Genomic DNA, 27,670 nt, shown 5'->3' on the forward strand with positions numbered 1-27,670 from the left:
TCTAAACCTTTCACTGTGTATCTCTATCTGCTGTATCTAATCACATCATGCGTAATACTATCCGCTGAAGCGTGATACAGTCTGATGTATTAAAGCTGATCCCTCGTTTTCTATGCCTATAATTACATACTGGGCTTTTCCGATCCTTACCCCGTGTGATACACCCTGCAGAGCAGAGGTATCTAAGCCCTTCACGTGTGATACAGTGCTAGAGGACGGCTAGCACTACAACCCTCACCATGCATTGCTCCTGGTAGCATGCTCTCCAGTATGACAGGTCCGGACCCCCTGTGACCTGGAGCAGCTCCCCCCGGAATCCCAGGGGAGTCATCAGCGCCACGTGACTGACAGCAGCTCGCGGGGAGGGCGTGGCCTGCGCGCTGTCAGTCAGCCGCTGTCGGGCACGCCCCCCTCCACTCCCCAGTGCAGAGTCCCGGCAGCTGCAGCAATGTGAGCGGACCTGTCAGACTGTGTGCACTGCTCCCCACTGCCTGGACCTACCTAACCCCAACACACCATGACCCCCTGCTGAGGCTCCGGCACCCTCCTCATGGGGCTCTGCTCCCAGCTCATGGTAAGGACCTGCTGATCTCTCTGCTTGTCTGTCCTGTCCCTGACAAGTCCTGGATGTGACAGCAAGTGACAAAGCCAACAGGAGGCAGTGACCTCCCATAGAGCTCAACTTGTGGCACTACTCCTAACCCTATGCTGTAGTAGCGAGGTTATAATATACACTGTGTTATATACTATAAGTGTTATACCTAGGTTATAGCAGCTAAGTTATAATATACACTGTGTAAGTCACCTGTGTTATATACTATAAGTGTTATACCTAGGTTATAGCAGCCAGGTTATAATACACATTGTATAAGGACACCTGTGTTATATACTATAAGTGTTATACCTAGGTTATAGCAGCTAGGTTATAATATACACTGTGTAAGGACGCCTGTGTTATATACTATAAGTGTTATACCTAGGTTATAACAGCCAGGTTATAATATACACTGTGTAAGTACGCCTGTATTATATACTATAAGTGTTATACCTAGGTTATAGCAGCCAGGTTATAATACACATTGTATAAGGACACCTGTGTTATATACTATAAGTGTTATACCTAGGTTATAGCAGCTAGGTTATAATATACACTGTGTAAGGACGCCTGTGTTATATACTATAAGTGTTAAACCTAGGTTATAGCAGCCAGGTTATAATATACACTGTGTAAGTACGCCTGTATTATATACTATAAGTGTTATACCTAGGTTATAGCAGCCAGGTTATGATATACACTGTGTAAAGTAGCCTGTGTTATATACTATAAGTGTTATACCTAGGTTATAGCAGCTAGGTTATAATATACACTGTGTAAGTACGCCTGTATTATATACTATAAGTGTTATACCTAGGTTATAGCAGCCAGGTTATGATATACACTGTGTAAAGTAGCCTGTGTTATATACTATAAGTGTTATACCTAGGTTATAGCAGCTAGGTTATAATATACACTGTGTAAGGACGCCTGTATTATATACTATAAGTGTTATACCTAGGTTATAGCAGCTAGGTTATAATATACACTGTGTAAATCACCTGTGTTATATACTATAAGTGTTATACCTAGGTTATAGCAGCCAGGTTATAATACACACTGTATTATATACTATAAGTGTTATACCTAGGTTATAGCAGCCAGGTTATGATATACACTGTGTAAGTAGCCTGTGTTATATACTATAAGTGTTATACCTAGGTTATAGCAGCCAGGTTATAATACACATTGTATAAGTCACCTGTGTTATATACTATAAGTGTTATACCTAGGTTATAGCAGCCAGGTTATGATATACACTGTATAAGGTCATCTGTGTTATATATGATAAGTGTTATACCTAGGTTATAGCAGCTAGGTTATGATATACACTGTGTAAGTCACCGGTGTTATATGCTATAAGTGTTATACCTAGGTTATAGCAGCCAGGTTATGATATACACTGTGTAAGTAGCCTGTGTTATATACTGTAAGTGTTATACCTAGGTTATAGCAGCCAGGTTATAATATACACTGTGTAAGACACCTGTGTTATATACTGTAACTGTTATACCTAGGTTATAGCAGCCAGGTTATGATATACACTGTATAAGGTCAGCTGTGTTATATACTATAAGTGTTATACCTAGGTTATAGCAGCTAGGTTATAATATACACTGTGTAAGTCACCGGTGTTATATGCTATAAGTGTTATACCTAGGTTATAGCAGCCAGGTTATGATATACACTGTGTAAGTCGCCTGTGTTATATACTATAAGTGTTATACCTAGGTTATAGCAGCCAGGTTATGATATACACTGTGTAAGTCGCCTGTGTTATATACTATAAGTGTTATACCTAGGTTATAGCAGCCAGGTTATGATATACACTGTGTAAGTCGCCTGTGTTATATACTATAAGTGTTATACCTAGGTTATAGCAGCCAGGTTATGATATACACTGTGTAAGTCGCCTGTGTTATATACTATAAGTGTTATACCTAGGTTATAGCAGCCAGGTTAGGATATACACTGTGTAAGTCGCCTGTGTTATATACTATAAGTGTTATAGCAGCTAGGTTATGATATACACTGTGAAATGACACCTGTGTTATATACTATAAGTGGTATGCCAAGGTTATAGCAGCCAGGTTATGATATACACTGTGTAAGGACGCCATTGTTATATATGATAATTATATATATAATTATTATACCTAGGTTATAGCAGCAAGGTTATAATACACAATGAGTAAGGACACCTGTGTTATATATGATAAGTGTTATACCTAGGTTATAGCGCCAGGTTAGAATATACACCGTATAAGGACACCGGTGTTATATACTATAAAAGTTTTATACCTAGGTTATAGCAGCCAGGTTAGAATATACAGTATGTAAGATCACATATTACCTATATTATGTATGTCAGTAATGAAACCTATGTTATAGCAGTTAGGTTAAAATATACAATATGTATGATGATACAGGACCTATATAATGTATGGTCATAGTTACACCTATGTTATAGGAGATTAGTTATACTTTAGTGTATGTTCTATATAAAAAGAATTACTCCTAGGTTATATCATCCGGTTATTATATACAGTGTTTAAGATCAAACGGGACCCATGATATTAATGGTAATCATTACACCTATGTTATAGCAGCTAGGTTATACTGTATGTTCTATATGATAATCATTACACCTATGTTATATATATGGTATATATGGGAATTATGACACCTATGTACAACTAGCTATATTATATATGGTATTTCCTGTACCTGTGATTCAACTATGTTCTATCTTATATATGGTAATCAATCCTTATGTATTTTACCAGCTATACAGTCATTTCAATTATATGTAGGCTCATAACTGAAGCGAAGATGTAATAGTTATGTTATACTTCATATATGATCATCAGTCATCACACCAATGCTATAGCAACTAGTTATATTTAATATATGGTCTTCATTACACCTATGTTATAGCAGCTGTGTTATATCTAATGTATGATTAATATTACACCTATGTTATAGCAGCTGTGTTATATCTAATGTATGATTAATATTACACCTATGTTATAGCAGCTGTGTTATATCTAATGTATGATTATTGTTACACCTGTGTTATAGCAGCTCATTATTACGCCTTTGTTATATCAGTTAGTGTATATGTAATGCATGATCAGCAGTGTACCTATGTTATAGCAGTTTCATTATATGTAATGTATGATCATCTTTATGTGTGATATACGTTATGATGACCTATATGTGATACATATTCTGATAATGGCATATTACGGGGGCTGTTTTTATATCATCCATATATGTCACCCTAGATGTCCCAGCACAGGAGAAGACTTGGGTCTATACCCGGTGTAACTGATCTGTAGCTTGGGCCTTGTGCTAGAAAGACTATCCCCCACTCGTCAGCGGCCGCCGTGTTTGTAGGATCTTGTTCCCGGGTGTCATTCACATCCTGATAAATCATTCATTGATTGTATTTGTGAGTTTAACACTCTGCAGGTTGCACAGTTTTTGCTCATCTCATTGAACGGCAGTTATGATGTCATTGAGTCATAGATGTGATGTCATTGAGTCAAAAATGTGATGCCATTGAGTCATAGGTGTGATGTCATTGAGTCATAGGTGTGATGTCATTGAGTCATAGGTGTGATGTCATTGAATCATAGGTGTGATGTCATTGAATCATAGGTGTGATGTCATTGAGTCATAGGTGTGATGTCATTGAGTCAAAGGTGTGATGTCATTGAGTCATAGGTGTGAAGTCATTGAGTGCCGACGGCTCAATGACTGCACACGTTCAGTTTTGCCAATGCAGGTTTTGAAGCCAAGAGCAGTTGTGGGTGAGAATGGGTGAGAAGATATTACTGAGAGAAGTGGCTCCTCCTGGTCTCAACATCAAAAACTGCAACTCAAAGACTGAACTGCTCTCTTCTCACTGAGTGACTGCACTGGTCTCATTGAGTGACTGCTCTCTCCTCCCTGAGTGACTGCACTGGTCTCATTGAGTGACTGCTCTCTCCTCCCTGAGTGACTGCACTGGTCTCATTGAGTGACTGCTCTCTTCTCACTGAGTGACTGCACTGGTCTCATTGAGTGACTGCTCTCTCCTCCCTGAGTGACTGCACTGGTCTAACTGAGTGACTGCTCTCTTCTCACCGAGTGACTGCACTGGTCTCACCGAGTGACTGCTCTCTTCTCACCGAGTGACTGCTCTCTGCTCAGTGGTTGTTCTCTGCAAACTGAGTGACTGAACTGGACCCATTGAGTGAGTGCTCTCTCCTCTCTGAGTGAGTGCTCTCTCCTCTCTGAGTGACTGCTCTCTCCTCTCTGAGTGACTGCTCTCTCCTCTCTGAGTGACTGCTCTCTTATCACTGAGTGACTGCTCTCTCCTCTCTGCGTGACTGCTCTCTCCTCTCTGCGTGACTGCTCTCTCCTCTCTGCGTGACTGCTCTCTCCTCTCTGCGTGACTGCTCTCTCCTCTCTGAGTGACTGCTCTCTCCTCTCTGCTTGAGTGCTCTCTCCTCTCTGCTTGAGTGCTCTCTCCTCTCTGCTTGAGTGCTCTCTCCTCTCTGAGTGACTGCTCTCTCCTCTCTGAGTGACTGCTCTCTCATCACTGAGTGACTGCTCTCTCCTCTCTGCGTGACTGCTCTCTCCTCTCTGCGTGACTGCTCTCTCCTCTCTGCGTGACTGCTCTCTCCTCTCTGCGTGACTGCTCTCTCCTCTCTGCGTGACTGCTCTCTCCTCTCTGCGTTCTCCTCTCTGCGTGACTGCTCTCTCCTCTCTGAGTGATGGTTCTCTTATCACTGAGTGATTTCTCTCTGCTCAGTGATTGCTCTCTCCTCTCTACGTGACTGCTCTCTCCTCTCTGAGTGACTGCTCTCTCATCACTGAGTGACTGCTCTCTCATCACTGATTGACTGCTCTCTCATCACTGAGTGACTGCTCTCTCCTCTCTGCGTGACTGCTCTCTCCTCTCTGCGTGACTGCTCTCTCCTCTCTGCGTGACTGCTCTCTCCTCGCTGCGTGACTGCTCTCTCCTCGCTGCGTGACTGCTCTCTCCTCTCTGCGTGACTGCTCTCTCCTCTCTGCGTGACTGCTCTCTCCTCTCTGAGTGACTGCTCTCTCCTCTCTGAGTGACTGCTCTCTCCTCTCTGAGTGACTGCTCTCTCCTCTCTGCTTGAGTGCTCTCTCCTCTCTGCTTGAGTGCTCTCTCCTCTCTGAGTGACTGCTCTCTCCTCTCTGAGTGACTGCTCTCTCATCACTGAGTGACTGCTCTCTCCTCTCTGCGTGACTGCTCTCTCCTCTCTGCGTGACTGCTCTCTCCTCTCTGCGTTCTCCTCTCTGCGTGACTGCTCTCTCCTCTCTGAGTGATGGTTCTCTTATCACTGAGTGATTTCTCTCTGCTCAGTGATTGCTCTCTCCTCTCTACGTGACTGCTCTCTCCTCTCTGCGTGACTGCTCTCTCATCACTGAGTGACTGCTCTCTCATCACTGAGTGACTGCTCTCTCATCACTGAGTGACTGCTCTCTCCTCTCTGCGTGACTGCTCTCTCCTCTCTGCGTGACTGCTCTCTCCTCTCTGCGTGACTGCTCTCTCCTCTCTGCGTGACTGCTCTCTCCTCTCTGAGTGACTGCTCTCTCCTCTCTGCTTGAGTGCTCTCTCCTCTCTGCTTGAGTGCTCTCTCCTCTCTGAGTGACTGCTCTCTCCTCTCTGAGTGACTGCTCTCTCCTCTCTGAGTGACTGCTCTCTCATCACTGAGTGACTGCTCTCTCCTCTCTGCGTGACTGCTCTCTCCTCTCTGCGTGACTGCTCTCTCCTCTCTGCGTGACTGCTCTCTCCTCTCTGCGTGACTGCTCTCTCCTCTCTGCGTGACTGCTCTCTCCTCTCTGAGTGATGGTTCTCTTATCACTGAGTGATTTCTCTCTGCTCAGTGATTGCTCTCTCCTCTCTACGTGACTGCTCTCTCCTCTCTGCGTGACTGCTCTCTCATCACTGAGTGACTGCTCTCTCCTCTCTGCGTGACTGCTCTCTCCTCTCTGCGTGACTGCTCTCTCCTCTCTGCGTGACTGCTCTCTCCTCTCTGCGTGACTGCTCTCTCCTCTCTGCGTTCTCCTCTCTGCGTGACTGCTCTCTCCTCTCTGCGTGACTACTCTCTCCTCTCTGAGTGATGGTTCTCTTATCACTGAGTGATTTCTCTCTGCTCAGTGATTGCTCTCTCCTCTCTGAGTGACTGCTCTCTCCTCTCTGAGTGACTGCTCTCTCCTCTCTGAGTGACTGCTCTCTCATCACTGAGTGACTGCTCTCTCATCACTGAGTGACTGCTCTCTCATCACTGAGTGACTGCTCTCTCATCACTGAGTGACTGCTCTCTCCTCTCTGCGTGACTGCTCTCTCCTCTCTGCGTGACTGCTCTCTCCTCGCTGCGTGACTGCTCTCTCCTCGCTGCGTGACTGCTCTCTCCTCTCTGCGTGACTGCTCTCTCCTCTCTGCGTGAGTGCTCTCTCCTCTCTGAGTGACTGCTCTCTCCTCTCTGAGTGACTGCTCTCTCCTCTCTGCTTGAGTGCTCTCTCCTCTCTGCTTGAGTGCTCTCTCCTCTCTGCTTGAGTGCTCTCTCCTCTCTGAGTGACTGCTCTCTCCTCTCTTAGTGACTGCTCTCTCATCACTGAGTGACTGCTCTCTCCTCTCTGCGTGACTGCTCTCTCCTCTCTGCGTGACTGCTCTCTCCTCTCTGCGTTCTCCTCTCTGCGTGACTGCTCTCTCCTCTCTGCGTGACTACTCTCTCCTCTCTGAGTGATGGTTCTCTTATCACTGAGTGATTTCTCTCTGCTCAGTGATTGCTCTCTCCTCTCTGCGTGACTGCTCTCTCCTCTCTGCGTTCTCCTCTCTGCGTGACTGCTCTCTCCTCTCTGCGTGACTACTCTCTCCTCTCTGAGTGATGGTTCTCTTATCACTGAGTGATTTCTCTCTGCTCAGTGATTGCTCTCTCCTCTCTACGTGACTGCTCTCTCCTCTCTGCGTGACTGCTCTCTCATCACTGAGTGACTGCTCTCTCATCACTGAGTGACTGCTCTCTCATCACTGAGTGACTGCTCTCTCCTCTCTGCGTGACTGCTCTCTCCTCTCTGCGTGACTGCTCTCTCCTCTCTGCGTGACTGCTCTCTCCTCTCTGCGTGACTGCTCTCTCCTCTCTGAGTGATGGTTCTCTTATCACTGAGTGATTTCTCTCTGCTCAGTGATTGCTCTCTACTCACTAAGTGATTGCTTTCTACTCTCAGATTGATTGCTCTCTCCTTACGTGACTGCTTTCTCAGTGAGTGATTGCTCTCTCCTCTCTGATTGATTGCTCTCTCCTCACGTGACTGCTTTCTCAGTGAGGGATTGTTCTCTCCTCTCTGATTGCTCTCTCCTCACGTGACTGCTTGCTCAGTGAGGGATTGCTCTCTGTGGGTGACTGTTCTCTTCTCCCCATCTTCTTACTGTACATCTTGGTATTTTGTGACTCTGCTGTGAGTAACTTCCTCTGTCCGTCCTCCTCAGGGGACGCTCGCTGTATATCTTCCATATGGGGAAGTGTGTGACAATGACATCTGTCAGCTCTGAGATTACAGAGTAACGAGTTATTAATAACACAATGAATTACTCGCTGCACAATGATCCTGCAGGGGATCCGCAAAGTGGCCACAACCCTTTAGGACATCTATGACAGCAGAAAACCAGAGGGAGACCCTTGTCACATAGACACCCATAGAGACATGAGGCATCCTTGTACCTCGCGCCTCGTTAATATCATTTCTACTTGTGGCCCCTCATTCTCGTCTTTACTACTTTGTGTAGGAGTAAGGGCTGATTTCCGATACAGAAAAGTTTTCTTTTTGATAGGATGAAGTTCTTTACTCGCTGTGTATTTAGTTACAAAGTTATCTGAAGAATTTCCCTCCATAATGCCCCTATGTGTGGGAACGGAGCCATATCTCCTGCCGCATGTGCCATATAATGCAAACTTCACAGCTGGACTCGGCTAGTCATGTCTGCTTTCTAGAGATGGGGCACATGCCATGGCAGATCGATTGGCTATGTCTGGGATATGTTGGTGTGGGAATCATGTGCTTTTATGGAAGTCACGGCAGGATCAATTGGTCATGTCTGTTTTCCATGGATGGGATATCTATGTGGATACCACAAGATTGATTGGTCATGTCTGTTGCCCATGAATGAGATATATAGATGCTTCTCTGGATTGATAGGTTGTGTCTGCTGTCCATGGATAGGATATATATCGATACTCCTCTGGATTGATTGGTCGTGTCTGCTGTCCATGGATAGGATGTATATTGATGCTCCTCTGGATTGATTGGTTGTGTCTGCTGTCCATGGATAGGATATATATTGATGCTTCTCTGGATTGATTGGTAGTGTCTACTGTCCATGGATAGGATATATATTGATACTCATCTGGATTGATTGGCCGTGTCTGTTGTCTATGGATAGGATATATTGATGCTTATCTGGATTGATTGGTCAGGTCTGTTGTCTATGGATGAGATGTATAGATGCTTCTCTGGATTGATTAGTCGTGTCTGTTGTCCATGGATAGGATATGTATTGATGCTCCTCTGGATTGATTGGTCATGTCTGCTGTCCATGGATGGCTGCCCCCCCCCCTCCCCCCCACACACACACCTTCATTTGAACTTAATTTCTGATTTCTCTTGACTCAATTCAATACAAAATTGCAACATGCTAGCAAACCTCAAGGCACAACACAACCACTGGGTGGGAGATTCACCTTAAAGATTATCACGAGATTACATTGTCCTAAAAAGCAGACTTTTTTGATGCCATAAAAAGTAGATAAAGATCCTCAGGGGCGGGACACATACAAACAGAGCAGACATGAACAATGTCCATCCAAAAGTTCCAAAAAGATATATATCTATAAATATCCAGCCAAGTGTTCCAGAAGGACATGTATCTATAAATGTCCACCCAAGAGATCCAGAAGGACATATACTGTATCTATCTGGGAGTGACTGGTCATGTCTGATATGTCTGTATGTGACACACCCCCGAGGAGCAGTTATCCTTATCTGCTTTATATGGATATATGGTATTTTCCTATAAGACATAACTATGTTACCTTGTTTCTTTTAGTCTTTGTGTTATTTGTGGTACGATACACTATAACGTTATTGATCTGGTGGGTAATTGATCTCTATTACCCCGGAGATCTCCTTTACAGGGTAGAGAATTGTGTTGGCGCCGTCACCACTTCCAGGAACAGGTGTAAAGTCACCAAGCTCAAAGTTCCTTGATAACGGCAGAGTCTTTCCATAGACTTTGTGTCATGGCGGGTGACTCACAGATATTAACATCTATATGATTAGGGGGGATGATATCACACGTAATCTACGCCGTGGGGCTCAGGTTTCCTCTCTGTGATGTCTCGGTGATTCAGACTGACACAGATATCTGATGCTGATTCAGGTGGAAACCATCAGATTCCAGGATTAGCAGTGGAGATGTCATGGAGATAGAATCATGTAATACATGTATCAGGAGGAAGAACTTACTAAATTGTATAAGAAACCGTCGGCAGTATATGTTGTTAGTAGCAGCAGGACTGTGAAATACAGATTTATATTTCAGGAATGCAGCTACTACAAGTGCACTGAAAACATGTTTTCACACTGCTGTTCTCTCTGCTTGCAGTCTAGGCTAGATATTGTCCCTGGAGAGATGTGTAATCATGCCTTTGTTTTGTATTAGTAACAGCAGGACTGTGAAATACAGATTTATATTTCAGGATTGCAGCTACTACAATTCCACCGGGGACATTTCCTCACACTGCTGTTCTCTCGGCTTGCAGTCTAGGCTAGATATTGTCCCTGGAGAGATGTGTAATCATGCCTTTGTTTGTGTTGTTAGTAACAGCAAGATTGTGAAATACAGATTTATATTCCAGGATTACAGCTACTACAAGTGCACTGGAGTCATGTCCTCACACTTCTGTCCTCTCTGTTTGGAGCCTAGGCTTAGTTATTGTCCCTGGAGAGATGTGTAATCATGCCTTTGTTTTGTATTAGTAGCAGCAGGACTGTGAAATACAGATTTATATTTCAGGATTGCAGCTACTACAAGTGCACTGGAGTCATGTCCTTACACTGCTGTTCTCTCTACTTGCAGTCTAGGCGCTAGGTTTTCTCCCTGGAGAGATGTGTAATCATGCCTTTGTATGTGTTGTTAGTAGCAGCAGGATTGTGAAATACAGATTTATATTCCAGGATTGCAGCTACTACAAGTGCACTGGAGACATTTCCTAACACTGCTGTGCTCTGTGCTATCTGCAGCCATTGTTGGTTATTGTTCCTGGTGTGCTGTATAATCATACCTTTGTGTATGTTGTAACATAGAGGACTGTGTAACATACAGTAACAGCAGGACTGTGAAATATGGATTTTAGTATTGGGGTTATGTCCTAACACTGCTGTGCTCATATTTCTCTGCAGTGAGCTGATCCACAACCTTTCCCATCAGCTCTGAGGAAAATCATATTTCTAGTTGAATGCTATGACTCGGAGCAGAATGGGGCACTCTGGAGCAGCTCAATGCAGGGAGCTAAGAGCACAGCAGTGTCAGGATATGTAGGATATGTCCTGATTAAATCTGTTTATGGGCAAATTAGGGGTCCAATCCAATCCAATCCAATATGGAATCAAATTGAAATTCCATATGTATATGTTACTCTCCTCTCCCCCCTTCCAGCGTTGCTTGCCCCCCATATGCCGGTCTTCGCGTGCGCCCGTTGCTCCATTCACTTACTGTCTCCCTCACTCCTATAAAGGAAGAATCCATCAATTACGAAGAATCGGACCCCCATTCTCATGATCAGTGGGAGCCCCAGCAATCAGATACAATTTGATCTCTTATCCTGTACGTAAGATTCAAATTTGAGGCCATGGTGTGAACTCTGCCCCAAAATATGGCCATACGGTTGATTTTCATGCAGTCTGTACGAGCGCAGTCTGTTTAGGGTTAATCCTAATAATAAGTCTCATGAAGTTGCGTGTGAACGCGACCCACAGCGCAACGTGTAAGTTTATAGAACTTCTCCGCAGCTAATTGTTCCCATTTATAATATATTATTCATCCAGACTTTACCATCAGCCTCCCACAGACTCGCCCGTCCCGGGTCGGATGGATACGCGGGCGCTGCGTGCGCTGACTTGTACTTTATTGTATATTAATAAATGACGGCACATTTTTATAGCCCATGTGCAAAGGAAGTGCGGGGAAACGTCACACCACATGTATCTGGTGCTCATTACCCGGCGTCACCGGAGCCCACAGCGTAGTGACAGGGGATAGAGCCACACGTGGAGTCTTAAAGGGGAAGTACATGTACAATTCTTATTACACTCCAGCAGTGATATAAGAAGAGCGGCCGATATCATCACATCTTATTACACTCCAGCAGTGATATAAGAGGAGCCGATATCATCACATCTTATTACACTCCAGCAGTGATATAAGAGGAGCGGCCGATATCATCACATCTTATTACACTCCAGCAGTGATATAAGAGGAGCCGATATCATCACATCTTATTACACTCCAGCAGTGATATAAGAGGAGCCGATATCATCACATCTTATTACACTCCAGCAGTGATATAAGAGGAGGAGCCGATATCATCACATCTTATTACACTCCAGCAGTGATATAAGAGAAGCCGATATCACCACATCTTATTACACCCCAGCAGTGATATAAGAGGAGGAGCCGATATCATCCCATCTTATTACACTCCAGCAGTGATATAAGAGGAGGAGCCGATATCACCACGTCTTATTACACTCCAGCAGTGATATAAGAGGAGCTGATATCATCACATCTTATTACACTCCAGCAGTGATATAAGAGAAGCCGATATCACCACATCTTATTACACCCCAGCAGTGATATAAGAGGAGCCGATATCATCACATCTTATTACACTCCAGCAGTGATATAAGAGGAGGAGCCGATATCACCACGTCTTATTACACTCCAGCAGTGATATAAGAGGAGCTGATATCATCACATCTTATTACACTCCAGCAGTGATGTAAGAGGAGGAGCCGATATCATCACATCTTATTACACTCCAGCAGTGATATAAGAGGAGCCGATATCATCACATCTTATTACACTCCAGCAGTGATAGAGGAGGAGCCGATATCATCACATCTTATTACACTCCAGCAGTGATAGAGGAGGAGCCGATATCATCACATCTTATTACACTCCAGCAGTGATATAAGAGGAGGAGCCGATATCATCACATCTTATTACACTCCAGCAGTGATATAAGAGGAGCCGATATCATCACATCTTATTACACTCCAGCAGTGATATAAGAGGAGGAGCCGATATCACCACGTCTTATTACACTCCAGCAGTGATATAAGAGGAGCCGATATCATCACATCTTATTACACTCCAGCAGTGATATAAGAGGAGGAGCCGATATCATCACATCTTATTACACTCCAGCAGTGATATAAGAGGAGCGGCCGATATCATCACATCTTATTACACTCCAGCAGTGATATAAGAGGAGCGGCTGATATCATCACATCTTATTACACTCCAGCAGTGATATAAGAGGAGCGGCCGATATCATCACATCTTATTACACTCCAGCAGTGATATAAGAAGAGCGGCCGATATCATCACATCTTATTACACTCCAGCAGTGATATAAGAGGAGCCGATATCATCACATCTTATTACACTCCAGCAGTGATAGAGGAGGAGCGGCCGATATCATCACATCTTATTACACTCCAGCAGTGATAGAGGAGGAGCCGATATCATCACATCTTATTACACTCCAGCAGTGATATAAGAGGAGCGGCCAATATCATCACATCTTATTACACTCCAGCAGTGATATAAGAGGAGCTGACATCATCCCATCTTATTACACTCCAGCAGTGATATAAGAGAAGCGGCCGATATCATCACATCTTATTACACTCCAGCAGTGATATAAGAGGAGGAGCCGATATCATCACATCTTATTACACTCCAGCAGTGATATAAGAGGAGGAGCCGATATCATCACATCTTATTACACTCCAGCAGTGATATAAGAGGAGCGGCCGATATCATCACATCTTATTACACTCCAGCAGTGATATAAGAGGAGGAGCCGATATCATCACATCTCATTACACTCCAGCAGTGATATAAGAGGAGCGGCCGATATCATCACATCTTATTACACTCCAGCAGTGATATAAGAGGAGGGGCTGATATCATCACATCTTATTACACTCCAGCAGTGATGTAAGAGGAGGAGCCGATATCATCACATCTTATTACACTCCAGCAGTGATATAAGAGGAGCCGATATCATCACATCTTATTACACTCCAGCAGTGATAGAGGAGGAGCGGCCGATATCATCACATCTTATTACACTCCAGCAGTGATATAAGAGGAGCGGCCGATATCATCACATCTTATTACACTCCAGCAGTGATATAAGAGGAGCCGATATCATCACATCTTATTACACTCCAGCAGTGATAGAGGAGGAGCCGATATCATCACATCTTATTACACTCCAGCAGTGATATAAGAGGAGGAGCCGATATCATCACATCTTATTACACTCCAGCAGTGATATAAGAGGAGCCGATATCATCACATCTTATTACACTCCAGCAGTGATATAAGAGGAGGAGCCGATATCACCACGTCTTATTACACTCCAGCAGTGATATAAGAGGAGCCGATATCATCACATCTTATTACACTCCAGCAGTGATATAAGAGGAGGAGCCGATATCATCACATCTTATTACACTCCAGCAGTGATATAAGAGGAGCGGCCGATATCATCACATCTTATTACACTCCAGCAGTGATATAAGAGGAGGAGCCGATATCATCACATCTCATTACACTCCAGCAGTGATATAAGAGGAGCCGATATCATCACATCTTATTACACTCCAGCAGTGATATAAGAGGAGGAGCCGATATCATCACATCTTATTACACTCCAGCAGTGATATAAGAGGAGCCGATATCATCACATCTTATTACACTCCAGCAGTGATATAAGAGGAGGAGCCGATATCATCACATCTTATTACACTCCAGCAGTGATATAAGAGGAGTAAAAGTAAAATGGGAACCCTTTTCTGACTTCTTGACTCCTATGACCTGGCTATGATAATATTATAGTAGCTGTGCTGGCATGTAATAGCTGAGGACTGTAGCCTCCAGCCGCCAGTGACCTCACAGGACGAGACATGTCCACCACAAAGCACTGACACCCTGTAATTCTCATTGTAGCCTGGTTCCTGCTGTTGTTGCTTCAATACATCTGCGATTTAACCACAAGATCTGTAATTCTGTGTAAAAAAAACCGGAAAACAGCAAGTGCAGGAAGTGAGACTTCTCATAAACTTCTCTGTACAACTCTACATTGGCTACAGTTAGTGATTTTTCTTATGCATACTGGTCAGTATTATAGTATTTATATTCTTGTACATAGGCGGCAGTATTATAGTAGTTATATTCTTGTACATAGGGGGCAGTATTATAGTAGTTATATTCTTGTACATAGGGGGCAGTATTATAGTAGTTATATTCTTGTACATAGGGGGCAGGATTATAGTAGTTATATTCTTGTACATAGGCGGCAGTATTATAGTAGTTATATTCTTGTACATAGGGGGCAGTATTATAGTAGTTATATTCCTGTACATAGGGGGCAGTATTATAGTAGCTATATTCTTGTACATAGGGGACAGTATTATAGTAGTTATATTCTTGTACATAGGAGGCAGTATTATAGTAGTTATATTCTTGTACATAGGGGGCAGTATTATAGTAGTTATATTCTTGTACATAGGGGGCAGTATTATAGTAGTTATATTCTTGTACATAGGGAGCAGTATTATAGTAGTTATATTCTTGAACATAGGGGAAGTATTATAGTAGTTATATTCTTGTACATAGGGGGCAGTATTATAGTAGTTATATTCCTGTACATAGGGGGCAGTATTATAGTAGTTATATTCCTGTACATAGGGGGCAGTATTATAGTAGTTATATTCCTGTACATAGGGGGCAGTATTATAGTAGTTATATTCTTGTACATAGGGGGCAGTATTATAGTAGTTATATTCTTGTACATAGGGGGCAGTATTATAGTAGTTATATTCCTGTACATAGGGGCAGTATTATAGTAGTTATATTCTTGTACATAGGGGGCAGTATTATAGTAGTTATAGTCTTGTACATAGGGGGCAGTATGATAGTAGTTATATTCTTGTACATAGGGGGCAGTATTATAATAGTGATAGTCTTGTACATAGGGGGCAGTATTATAGTAGTTATATTCCTGTACATAGGGGGCAGTATTATAGTAGTTATATTCTTGTACATAGGGGAAGTATTATAGTAGTTATATTCTTGTACATAGGGGCAGTATTATAGTAGTTATATTCCTGTACATAGGGGGCAGTATTATAGTAGTTATATTCCTGTACATAGGGGGCAGTATTATAGTAGTTATATTCCTGTACATAGGGGGCAGTATTATAGTAGTTATATTCCCGTACATAGGGGCAGTATTATAGTAGTTATATTCTTGTACATAGGGGGCAGTATTATAGTAGTTATATTCTTGTACATAGGAGGCAGTATTATAGTAGTTATATTCTTATACATAGGGACAGTATTATAGTAGTTATATTCCTGTACATAGGGGGCAGTATTATAGTAGTTATATTCCTGTACATAGAGGGCAGTATTATAGTAGTTATATTCCTGTACATAGGGGGCAGTATTATAGTAGTTATATTCTTGTACACAGGGGGCAGTATTATAGTAGTTATATTCCTGTACATAGGGGGCAGTATTATAGTAGTTATATTCCTGTACATAGGGGGCAGTATTATAGTAGTTATATTCCTGTACATAGGGGGCAGTATTATAGTAGTTATATTCCTGTACATAGGGGGCAGTATTATAGTAGTTATATTCCTGTACATAGGGGGCAGTATTATAGTAGTTATATTCTTGTACATAGGGGAAGTATTATAGTAGTTATATTCTTGTACATAGGGGCAGTATTATAGTAGTTATATTCCTGTACATAGGGGGCAGTATTATAGTAGTTATATTCCTGTACATAGGGGGCAGTATTATAGTAGTTATATTCCTGTACATAGGGGGCAGTATTATAGTAGTTATATTCCCGTACATAGGGGCAGTATTATAGTAGTTATATTCTTGTACATAGGGGGCAGTATTATAGTAGTTATATTCTTGTACATAGGAGGCAGTATTATAGTAGTTATATTCTTATACATAGGGACAGTATTATAGTAGTTATATTCCTGTACATAGGGGGCAGTATTATAGTAGTTATATTCCTGTACATAGAGGGCAGTATTATAGTAGTTATATTCCTGTACATAGGGGGCAGTATTATAGTAGTTATATTCTTGTACACAGGGGGCAGTATTATAGTAGTTATATTCCTGTACATAGGGGGCAGTATTATAGTAGTTATATTCCTGTACATAGGGGGCAGTATTATAGTAGTTATATTCTTGTACACAGGGGGCAGTATTATAGTAGTTATATTCCTGTACATAGGGGGCAGTATTATAGTAGTTATATTCCTGTACATAGGGGGCAGTATTATAGTAGTTATATTCCTGTACATAGGGGGCAGTATTATAGTAGTTATATTCTTGTACACAGGAGGGCAGTATTATAGTAGTTATATTCCTGTACATAGGGAGCAGTATTATAGTAGTTATATTCCTGTACATAGGGGACAGTATTATTGAAGTTATATTCCTGTACATAGGGGGCAGTATTATTGTAGTTATATTCTTGTACATAGGGGGCAGTATTATTGTAGTTATATTCTTGTACATAGGGGGCAGTATTATAGTAGTTATATTCTTGTACATAGGAGGCTGTATTATAGTAGTTATATTCTTGTACATAGGGGCTGTATTATAGTAGTTATATTCTTGTACATAGGGGGCAGTATTATAGTAGTTATATTCTTGTACATAGGGGGCAGTATTATAGTAGTTATATTCTTGTACATAGGGGGCTGTATTATAGTAGTTATATTCTTGTACATAGGGGGCAGTATTATAGTAGTTATATTCTTGTACATAGGGGGCAGTATTATAGTAGTTATATTCTTGTACATAGGGGGCAGTATTATAGTAGTTATATTCCTGTACATAGGGGGCAGTATTATAGTAGTTATATTCTTGTACACAGGGGGCAGTATTATAGTAGTTATATTCCTGTACATAGGGGGCAGTATTATAGTAGTTATATTCCTGTACATAGGGGGCAGTATTATAGTAGTTATATTCCTGTACATAGGGGGCAGTATTATAGTAGTTATATTCTTGTACACAGGAGGGCAGTATTATAGTAGTTATATTCCTGTACATAGGGAGCAGTATTATAGTAGTTATATTCCTGTACATAGGGGACAGTATTATTGAAGTTATATTCCTGTACATAGGGGGCAGTATTATTGTAGTTATATTCTTGTACATAGGGGGCAGTATTATTGTAGTTATATTCTTGTACATAGGGGGCAGTATTATAGTAGTTATATTCTTGTACATAGGAGGCTGTATTATAGTAGTTATATTCTTGTACATAGGGGCTGTATTATAGTAGTTATATTCTTGTACATAGGGGGCAGTATTATAGTAGTTATATTCTTGTACATAGGGGGCAGTATTATAGTAGTTATATTCTTGTACATAGGGGGCTGTATTATAGTAGTTATATTCTTGTACATAGGGGGCAGTATTATAGTAGTTATATTCTTGTACATAGGGGGCAGTATTATAGTAGTTATATTCTTGTACATAGGGGGCAGTATTATAGTAGTTATATTCCTGTACATAGGGGGCAGTATTATAGTAGTTATATTCTTGTACACAGGGGGCAGTATTATAGTAGTTATATTCCTGTACATGGGGGACAGTATTATTGAAGTTATATTCCTGTACATAGGGGGCAGTATTATAGTAGTTATATTCTTGTACATAGGGGGCAGTATTATAGTAGTTATATTCTTGTACATAGGGGGCAGTATTATAGTAGTTATATTCTTGTACATAGGGGGCAGTATTATAGTAGTTATATTCTTGTACATAGGAGGCAGTATTATAGTAGTTATATTCTTGTACATAGGGGGCAGTATTATAGTAGTTATATTCTTGTACATAGGGGGCAGTATTATAGTAGTTATATTCCTGTACATAGGGGGCAGTATTATTGTAGTTATATTCTTGTACATAGGGGGCAGTATTATAGGAGTTATATTCTTGTACATAGGGGGCAGTATTATAGTAGTTATATTCTTGTACATAGAGGGCAGTATTATAGTAGTTATATTCTTGTACATAGGGGGCAGTATTATAGTAGTTATATTCTTGTACATAGGGGGTAGTATTATAGTAGTTATATTCTTGTACATAGGGGGTAGTATTATAGTAGTTATATTCTTGTACATAGGGGGCAGTATTATAGTAGTTATATTCTTGTACATAGGGGGTAGTATTATAGTAGTTATATTCTTGTACATAGGGGGCAGTATTATAGTAGTTATATTCTTGTACATAGGGGGCAGTATTATAGTAGTTATATTCTTGTACATAGGGGGCAGTATTATAGTAGTTATATTCTTGTACATTGGGGCTGTCTTACAGTAGTAATTTTAGTGTAGTATGTCTACCTATGCTTAGTATGCAGTATATATATACCATAGTTGTTGTATACCACGTGTGCTACTATTTGCGGAGTTAGCTGTTGTGTTGTAGTTGTCATTAGTTGCTGAGTTAACACATTGCTTGTCATATTTGGTCAGTCACTTATGAGAACACTCACTGCACATTTTGTAATCCCGGTGATATAGTTACTTCACTTCTCTTAGCTCCGGCCAATAGTAATAATAACCTGAGTGCTGGAAACAGGGAAGAAACCTTAGACCTGGGCCGGTTAGCAGGAGGCGTGCAGGGTAAGTAGATGGCGTGCAGCGCTGTTTACCGTATTAGTCAGAGATAAGATGTTTTTTGTTCATTTGGAGGCGGTTGTCCCACAGGGGAAGCTATGGATTATGTATTATCTTCTGGTTTATGGCAATGACAAACTTGTCTTCTTACAATTGTCTTTTAGCCTCAAACATCTGCGGAGATGAAACAGTCGTCCGGGTTGATTATATGGTCATTTACAGAAATTCTCCTTTCATCATAGTAAAACCTGTTCTGTCCCATGTGGGCGATGTCAGCGGAGTTGTGTATACAGCATACAGAGGCGTAATCACTGTTGTAGTGCGATAATAGGGTCACTATGGGGCTATTCTGGAAAAGCTACAATCCTGGAATATAAATCAAATTTTTACAATCTTATTTTTTGGATATTTTATTATTTCACAGCTTCCACAGTGTCATCCGAAACTGGTGCCAAAAGTCTCCTATGTAAACATCCATCTTCTATGGACTGTGACATTTTGATCCTTCTTCTCACGATTCCCGGGACATAAGGTGTGAGATAAACGCCCAAGCAATACCATTAAGTCTAATGAATTCTCAGGAATTTTAATTTCCCTCTCATGCGCTGCCGGTGACCTGGATTTCTTCTGCAGCTGATCAGATATTACCCTTACGAATTAATTTTCAACATTGTTACAATGAAGCTTTAAAGTAGAGAATCCCTTAAAGTCTCATCATCCGTAACTATCCCCTGCAGTAGGGGGCGCACTATACCGGAGCATAGAAGAAGGCAGGTTATATCATATGCTGTCTATAGTACATAATCTATAGCAGTGGTGGCGAACCTATGGCACTGGTGCCAGAGGCGGCACTCGGAGCCCTCTATTTGGGCACCCAGGCCATCACCCCAGCATGAAGTTCACCAGACAGGACTCAAAGAATCTTCCTGCAGAATCTTCCTACAACTATAGGCAAATTTGCCCTTCTCCTTTCAACTTTGTTGGTGTCTTTAGGAGGCTGAACAACTGAAAGTTGTCAAAGAACAAGGAGAAATAAATTACTGTTTAAATAAGTGGCTTTTGGTTGAAGTTTGGGCACTCAGGCTCTAAAAGGTTCGCCATCACTGATCTATAGGGTTTCCATCGGAATGATACATTGGGGCACATTTACTTACACATTTACTGTCGCGATCCTGCGGTGCGTTGTCCGACGAGGATTCGGGTCTGCCGGGATTCACTAACGTCGTGCGCCCGAGTTCCTGCAGGTGTCGCTGCTGCGCCGAGGTCCGCCGGAGTTCACCTTCTTCTTCCCGGTGTATGTGGGTGCATTGTCTTGCGACACAGATCGTTTTTTGTCTGACGGCCACGCTTCCCCATTTCTGTTGCCTGAAAGCTGGCGCCGATACGCCACAATCCGATCACGTGCGCCAAAATCCCAGGGCACAAATCGGATATATTCGGGAAACCCGACGAAAGTGCGGCGTTCTGACCCTTAGTAAATGAGCCCCAATATTTTGTCCTTTCTAATCTAATCCTAATAAGAATTCTGGGGAATTTATAATTTCATCCACATTGATTCCATTTGTCGTAGGATCCTGGTGCAGATGTTGCACTCGATTACATTCTACTATAAGGGATTATTCTAGATTAGCAGAGACCTAATGCGGAAGGTCCAATGGATTGTAGCTATTATTTGGGTGCCTCCATCCTCACGCCATATAAGGAATCCGCAGTATTGTTTCCATTCACTGACTTTGCATTTGGTGAGTCGTAAGAAACACCTTCAAAAATACTACATTAGTCACCGACTACACTTAGAGGGTTGGTCACCTTCTCCCATCCGTCAGATCCTTGGAATGTTAAGTGAACCTTTTCTACCTTCATTGTTTAAAGTGGAATTTGTCCTTCCTCAATGGGAATCGATAACAGGAATGGGTCAGGGCTGTAAACAACAGCCACTATCTGTATGGTAGGAGCAGTAGGCGGGGCTGTGACAACCACCTATTTATATCCATTATCAAGAAGATATAGGGTTATAATGGCTCCAAGGAGTTTCCTGGGTTCAGTATATTTATGGTCTATCCAGAGGTGGAATGTGAAGCCTTAAAAAAAGAAATCAATAACAGACCCCCGACTTTTTAGGAATGGACTCTTTGTATGAGTAAGAGACAATGGGGCACATTTACTAAGGGTCCGCGAACCGCATTTTTGACGGGTTTCCCGACTCTTTCCATTTTGCGCCGCATTTACCTGGGGTTTTTGGCGCATGCAATTGGATGTTGGCGCAATCGTGACAACTTTCATGCAACACAATTCGGGGGGCGTGGCCGTCGGACAACCCAACTGATTCGGACTCAGCGCAGGATTTAACATTCAAAATTGTGTCCCAAGCCATGCACTCATACACCAGGAAGAAAATTGTGAACTCCATCGGACCTGAGCGGGGAAGCGACACATGCAGGAAATTGGACTCACGATCTTAGTAAATCGCAGACGCTCTGAATCCTCGTCGGACAACGTACCTCGGAGATTGCGATGGGACGGGTGAGTAAATGTGCCCCATTATATGGACCGCTGTACTACTGCAGCCAGTTGTCTTACTTCCAGACAGTGAGGAAGAAGAGAAAGGGGCATAGTCGAGCAGATTTATATATTTTAAAATTTTAAAACTTAGATTCACAGGAAATGAAGAGAATTGCTGAGGCACCCATGCGGGATATCTCCCCAGAGTAGATCCCATTAGATGTCCAGATGGGTTTCAGATTTGTCTAACCCCATCTGCACCTGTTCCCATCATTCTCTGTCCTGAAAATATGGCTTATGCAACACGTTCTATAGATAGGGTCTCCAGCTAAAATCTAGTGAGGCGGGAACAGGACTGTAAGAGCTACATTGTAACACAGGAGTTGTATCAAACTTGTAATAACTTGGCCGGACAGAGTCTGAAAGTAGTGGTTATATTGTCGTCACATAATGGAATGGATAGGTTTTACACATTCCCTTGAAAACTCTAATGTTGATCTCAGCATCAGGATATTGTATATACACACCAGCAGAATAGTGAGTACATAATGTCATGTATGTACACAGAGGGCCACATAATCTGTACCGTGTGCAGTTTTTCTGTGGAGGGTACAGAGCCCACGCCAGATTAATCAAAACTGGCGCCGGGTCTTCATGAATCTGGTGCCCCCTGCATGGCTGCGGAAGTCTGCACCATTTTGTTTCATGCACTTTGTTTATTGTGGCGCACGTCTGTAATACATGTGGCGCAAACTCTCTAAGGAAACTCCCTTGTGGCGCTAAGCATTAACACACCCCTTTAGGTAACATTTTTTCTTTTCAGTGCAAAGTCAGACAGAAAACTGATGCAAACTCTTTAATAAATTTGGGCCAGTGACTTATTCAGCAGAATAGTGAGTGCAGCTCTGGGTTATAATATATGATGTAACTCAGGATCAGTACAGGATAAGTAATGTCATGTATGTACACAGTGACTGCACCAGCAGCAGAATAGTGAGTGCAGCTCTGGAGTATAATACAGGATGTAACTCAGGATCAGTAGAGGATAAGTAATGTCATGTATGTACACAGTGACTGCACCAGCAGCAGAATAGTGAGTGCAGCTCTGGAGTATAATACAGGATGTAACTCAGGATCAGTACAGGATAAGTAATGTCATGTATGTACACAGTGACTGCACCAGCAGCAGAATAGTGAGTGCAGCTCTGGGGTATAATACAGGATGTAACTCAGGATCAGTACAGGATAAGTAATGTCATGTATGTACACAGTGACTGCACCAGCAGCAGAATAGTGAGTGTAGCTCTGGTGTATAATACAGGATGTAACTCAGGATCAGTACAGGATAAGTAATGTCATGTATGTACACAGTGACTGCACCAGCAGCAGAATAGTGAGTGCAGCTCTGGGGTATAATACAGGATGTAACTCAGGATCAGTACAGGATAAGTAATGTCATGTATGTACACAGTGACTGCACCAGCAGCAGAATAGTGAGTGCAGCTCTGGGGTATAATACAGGATGTAACTCAGGATCAGTACAGGATAAGTAATGTCATGTATGTACACAGTGACTGCACCAGCAGCAGAATAATAACATCTCTGCTTTTTGTTTTTCCAGTTTATTAAACTTTTGTATTTTCTTGCTGTTTTACTCTCTGTGCCAGCAGAACAACGCCTGGCATTTATATTACGTTGTTTAAATTACTGTTGCAACCTTGGGCATGTTGGTTCAGAATGTTGCGACCTACGAGCGGCTTCATAACATGTGGATTAAGGAGGAATACTACTCATTAGGTGAAGAAGCTACTGGAATTTGAATTGCAGAAAAATACCAACCTCGACTGTGCCCGGGCTGTGCCAGATCATTTCATAACACCCTGAGGATGCAGAGTCCTGTTACGTCACCTCCTCACATGGCACTGGGTATTCATGTGAAAAATGGGGATCCCTTGTTGTTGAATCTTAATTTTTTTACAGCTTTTTTTCAGAAACAGTGCCACCATTATTCAGAGGTTGTGTATGGTACTGCAGCTTATCTGCATTCACTTCAGTATATTTAATAAGAATCTACCATCAAAATCCATCCTGATAAACCAGGGACATTACTCATAGATCCAGACACTGGGACTGTAGTATCTTATATTTGTTATCCATGGCCTCCTTCTTTTTAAAAAGGGCTCTGGGGGCGTTACCAGAGTGCCTCAGTGCTATGACTTTTACAGTGTGCACTGAGCACTTCCCTCTACTTCTATGTCAGATTATAGCAGGCAGAGGGAGGGGGAAGTGCTGAGGGAGAAGGGGCGACAGGGCACAATGAAACAGCCTGTGAATCTGCAGTACAGAGGGGCTCTGGTTACTCCCCCTATGGGCTTGCAGAATCATTAGCATAATTTTAAAAGTTGATGTTAGAAGGAAGGGGGCCATGGATAAGAAACATAAGAAGATTACCACAGTCCCGGTGCCTGGATCTAGGAGTTTATCCTGATGGACTTTGATCGCAGATTTCCATTAAGCTGCAGTAGCAGAAACCCAGATGTGGAGCTGTCAGGGCCGGATTAAAGGAGGGGCTCATGGGGCTCGAGCCCCGGGGCCCCCACCACTTTCACTTTTTAAGGGGCCCTCACCAGTTTCGGACAGTCAGCAAGTCAGCTCAGCTGAGTCGCTGTCTCTGTGTGCAATGCGCAGGGCCCCGTGGCCACCCGCAACACACATATGGGTCTAGGATGACAGCTGTGTCAGTGAGACACAGCTGCCTTCGCTGGGGGAGATAGCCGAGATCGCCATTTTCTACAGGGGACTGGCGGCTAAAGTTTACAGGGGGCTGGTGGCTGTATACTACAGGGGGCTGGCAGGCTATATACTACAGGGGGCTGGCAGGCTATATACTACAGGGGGCTGGCAGGCTATATACCTCCAAAAACATTGTTGGAAGGGCCCCCACCAGTTTGCGCCCAGGGGCCCCCACCACCCTTAATCCGGCCCTGGGAAGAGTGTAGTCAATTTTGTCCTAGACAACCTCTTTAAGCTATGATATTTGTGAATGATTAGTTGAGGCTTATTATAAATTTAAAGGGAACCTGTCATCAGCAATTGGCCTTATAAACCACTGCCAGTATATTGTCAGGCAGTGTAACACCTTTCAGTTTTTGTTTCTCTCATAGTCCAGTGCGGGGGCCTAATCCGGAAAATCAGCTTTGACTGAGATGTAAATTGGTTGTATAAAGTCAAGGAGGTGGAGAGTTTACCACTGAAGTCAAGGAGGTGGAGCTCTGAACTTCTCCTCTGTGATTGACATCATGTATCGGACTTCAGGAGATCTGGTTAGTGATGTCTCAGGATGCAGGACCATCCGTTACAATTAAGAGAACTTTCTGAGGAAGAGAGAGCTTGACTTCAGTGGTAAAATCTCCACCTCCTTGACTTTATACAACCAATTTACATCTCACTCAAAGTTGATTTTCTGGATGATGATGTCACCACACCGGACCATGAAAGAAACAAGATCTGGAAGGTTTTCAGCTGCTTCACAACATACTGATAGTGGTATATTAGGTCTATTTCTGCTGACAGGTTCCCTTTAAAGGGGATCTCCCCATAATGCATCCTGTACCATAAATGGATAATCATATTGATGAGTTATCCATCAACAATATGAGGGGTTTGAACACTCGGGCCCCTACAGATTCTCTAATTTGGGGGCCGCCCACTTGTCTGATAGCAACAACTTATCCTATAGGTAGATTTCCAGTGTTACTAAGCTGGAAAACCTATTAAAGGTTCAGAGGTGAAGTTTCCCTTTAAATCTATGGAGAATGCAGAATTGTATCAATCATACAAGTTGCCAGAGCTTGTATGATTGATACAATTCTGCATATGATACATTGTTATCAGGGTGTTGTTATGTGTCCTCCTTATATCATAGCCCCATGTATTATGTGCGAGGGTCGGGAATGAAGGATCGCTGTGACCTCAGTATCACATGAAGAGATTTATTTCGGTTTCACTGGATGCGCGGCACACACCCAGCGTGTACTGGGATCCTCCTATATTCTCCCATCTCATCCCTCCCTGGTGTAATTAAGGGGATGATGAAAGGCCGGGTTCACACAGTAAAAGCTCCCATAGAAGCCTCGTTACAGATTACTCAACATCTGCGCAGCCGAGACGCGTTGTAATGTGCGCTATTAGTCCTCCTGCCTTGTAAAAAGAAACGTATTGTGAATGACATGTGCAGGAAATACCTGGGAGGACTCCAGAATGACTGACTCCTTGTATAACCAAATTCATATTGCACAGTCAGTGCTACCTGTGATCATGTCATCACAATAGATATTCTTAAAGGGGATGTCTACTTTCAAAAAGCTATTTTTAAGTACCCGAAATACGGGATCCATTTATCTAGATAGTGCAGGAAGCAAATGTAATGAATTCTGGAGGACCCTATTCATGCGTGCATCACATTGACAGCCCATTGATTCACTGCAATGCTTAATCTGTCCTGTGGGGGCACTACAGGGAGATTGAAGTCTTTACATTCTCAATTTAAAGCGGTGGTAACATATATCAGCTTGTTATAACCTAAAGGGAACCTGTCACCAGGTTTTACCCCACTAGACTACCAGCCCCCTCAGGTCCTTTCTAGAATTCCCTCTTTTATGTGAAATGTTACCCAATTACCTTTAAAAAATCTCCCCCAAAGTCAGGCAAATATGACTCTCCTCATCCCATTTTCACATGAGATGAGTCAAAACACTCCTGGTTTCAGAGGCAGTGTCACTTCAGAGACCTCTGCCTTTGGTTCTATAGTCCCTTGGACCATGCTTTTTTTTTGTGGGGTATTAAAGGACATCTACCACCAGGATGACGGATTGTAAACCAAGCACACTGACATACTGGTGTGTGCCCCCTATGGCAGGATTCACTCTTCTTTAAGCTTCGTATTCCCCTTGTTTTTAAGAAAAAAAGGCTTTAAAAATTATGCAAATGAACTTGAGGGGATCCATGCTTCATTAACACTTATGCAGTCTGAAGCCCCTGAGACTGATTTGTATAACTGTAAAAGTTTTTTTTTTTTTTTAAACCACGGCATAAGAAGCTAAAAGAAGAGCAGATCCTGCCAGGGGGGGCACACACCAGTATCTCAGTGTGCTTGGTTTACAATCATTCATCCTGGTGGTAGGTGTCCTTTAAAGAAAAGAGTCTCATCTTTTAGTTGCCATCAAACTTGTGGTTCTGATTTTCTTAACAACCACACATCCCCTTTAAAGTTTATTTAACTGTTCTTTTTATCGGAAAAAGGCAGTTTTATTATTAAAACACTTCGCCAATTTGTACACTATTATCTATAGGAACATGGAAGAGTCCCTGATGACAGGTTCCCTTTAAGTTTTTACAAGCTGATTGGTGGGGATCGACTGCTGGGATCCCATATATAACGAGAACAGGACCCCCAGCAATCTAGAGAATGGGGGTCCTCACTATCTCTTACATTCTTATTGACAGGAAATGGGAGAGCCGGAGATTGCCG

The 27,670-nt window shown here is 42.5% G+C and overlaps 1 protein-coding gene across 14 annotated transcripts in view; it reads left to right on the plus strand.

The window, feature by feature from the left end:
• MICAL2 (microtubule associated monooxygenase, calponin and LIM domain containing 2) overlaps positions 1–27,670 on the plus strand; it is a 238,432-nt gene that overhangs the window by 21,937 nt on the left and 188,825 nt on the right. For 9 of the 14 annotated variants that reach the window (XM_072118866.1, XM_072118868.1, XM_072118870.1 and 6 more), the window contains exon 1: positions 404–574. The exons of 1 other annotated variant lie outside the window; for it this stretch is intronic. The gene's annotated coding sequence lies outside the window, so the exon portion shown is untranslated. Of the gene's footprint in view, positions 1–403; positions 575–27,670 lie in introns of those variants that run through there. 4 more of the 14 variants (XM_072118873.1, XM_072118874.1, XM_072118872.1 and 1 more) reach the window with 3 other exon arrangements.

The sequence above is a fragment of the Engystomops pustulosus genome, chromosome 7 (assembly GCF_040894005.1).
Source record: "Engystomops pustulosus chromosome 7, aEngPut4.maternal, whole genome shotgun sequence".
In the NCBI taxonomy this organism is placed as follows: Eukaryota; Metazoa; Chordata; class Amphibia; order Anura; family Leptodactylidae; genus Engystomops; species Engystomops pustulosus.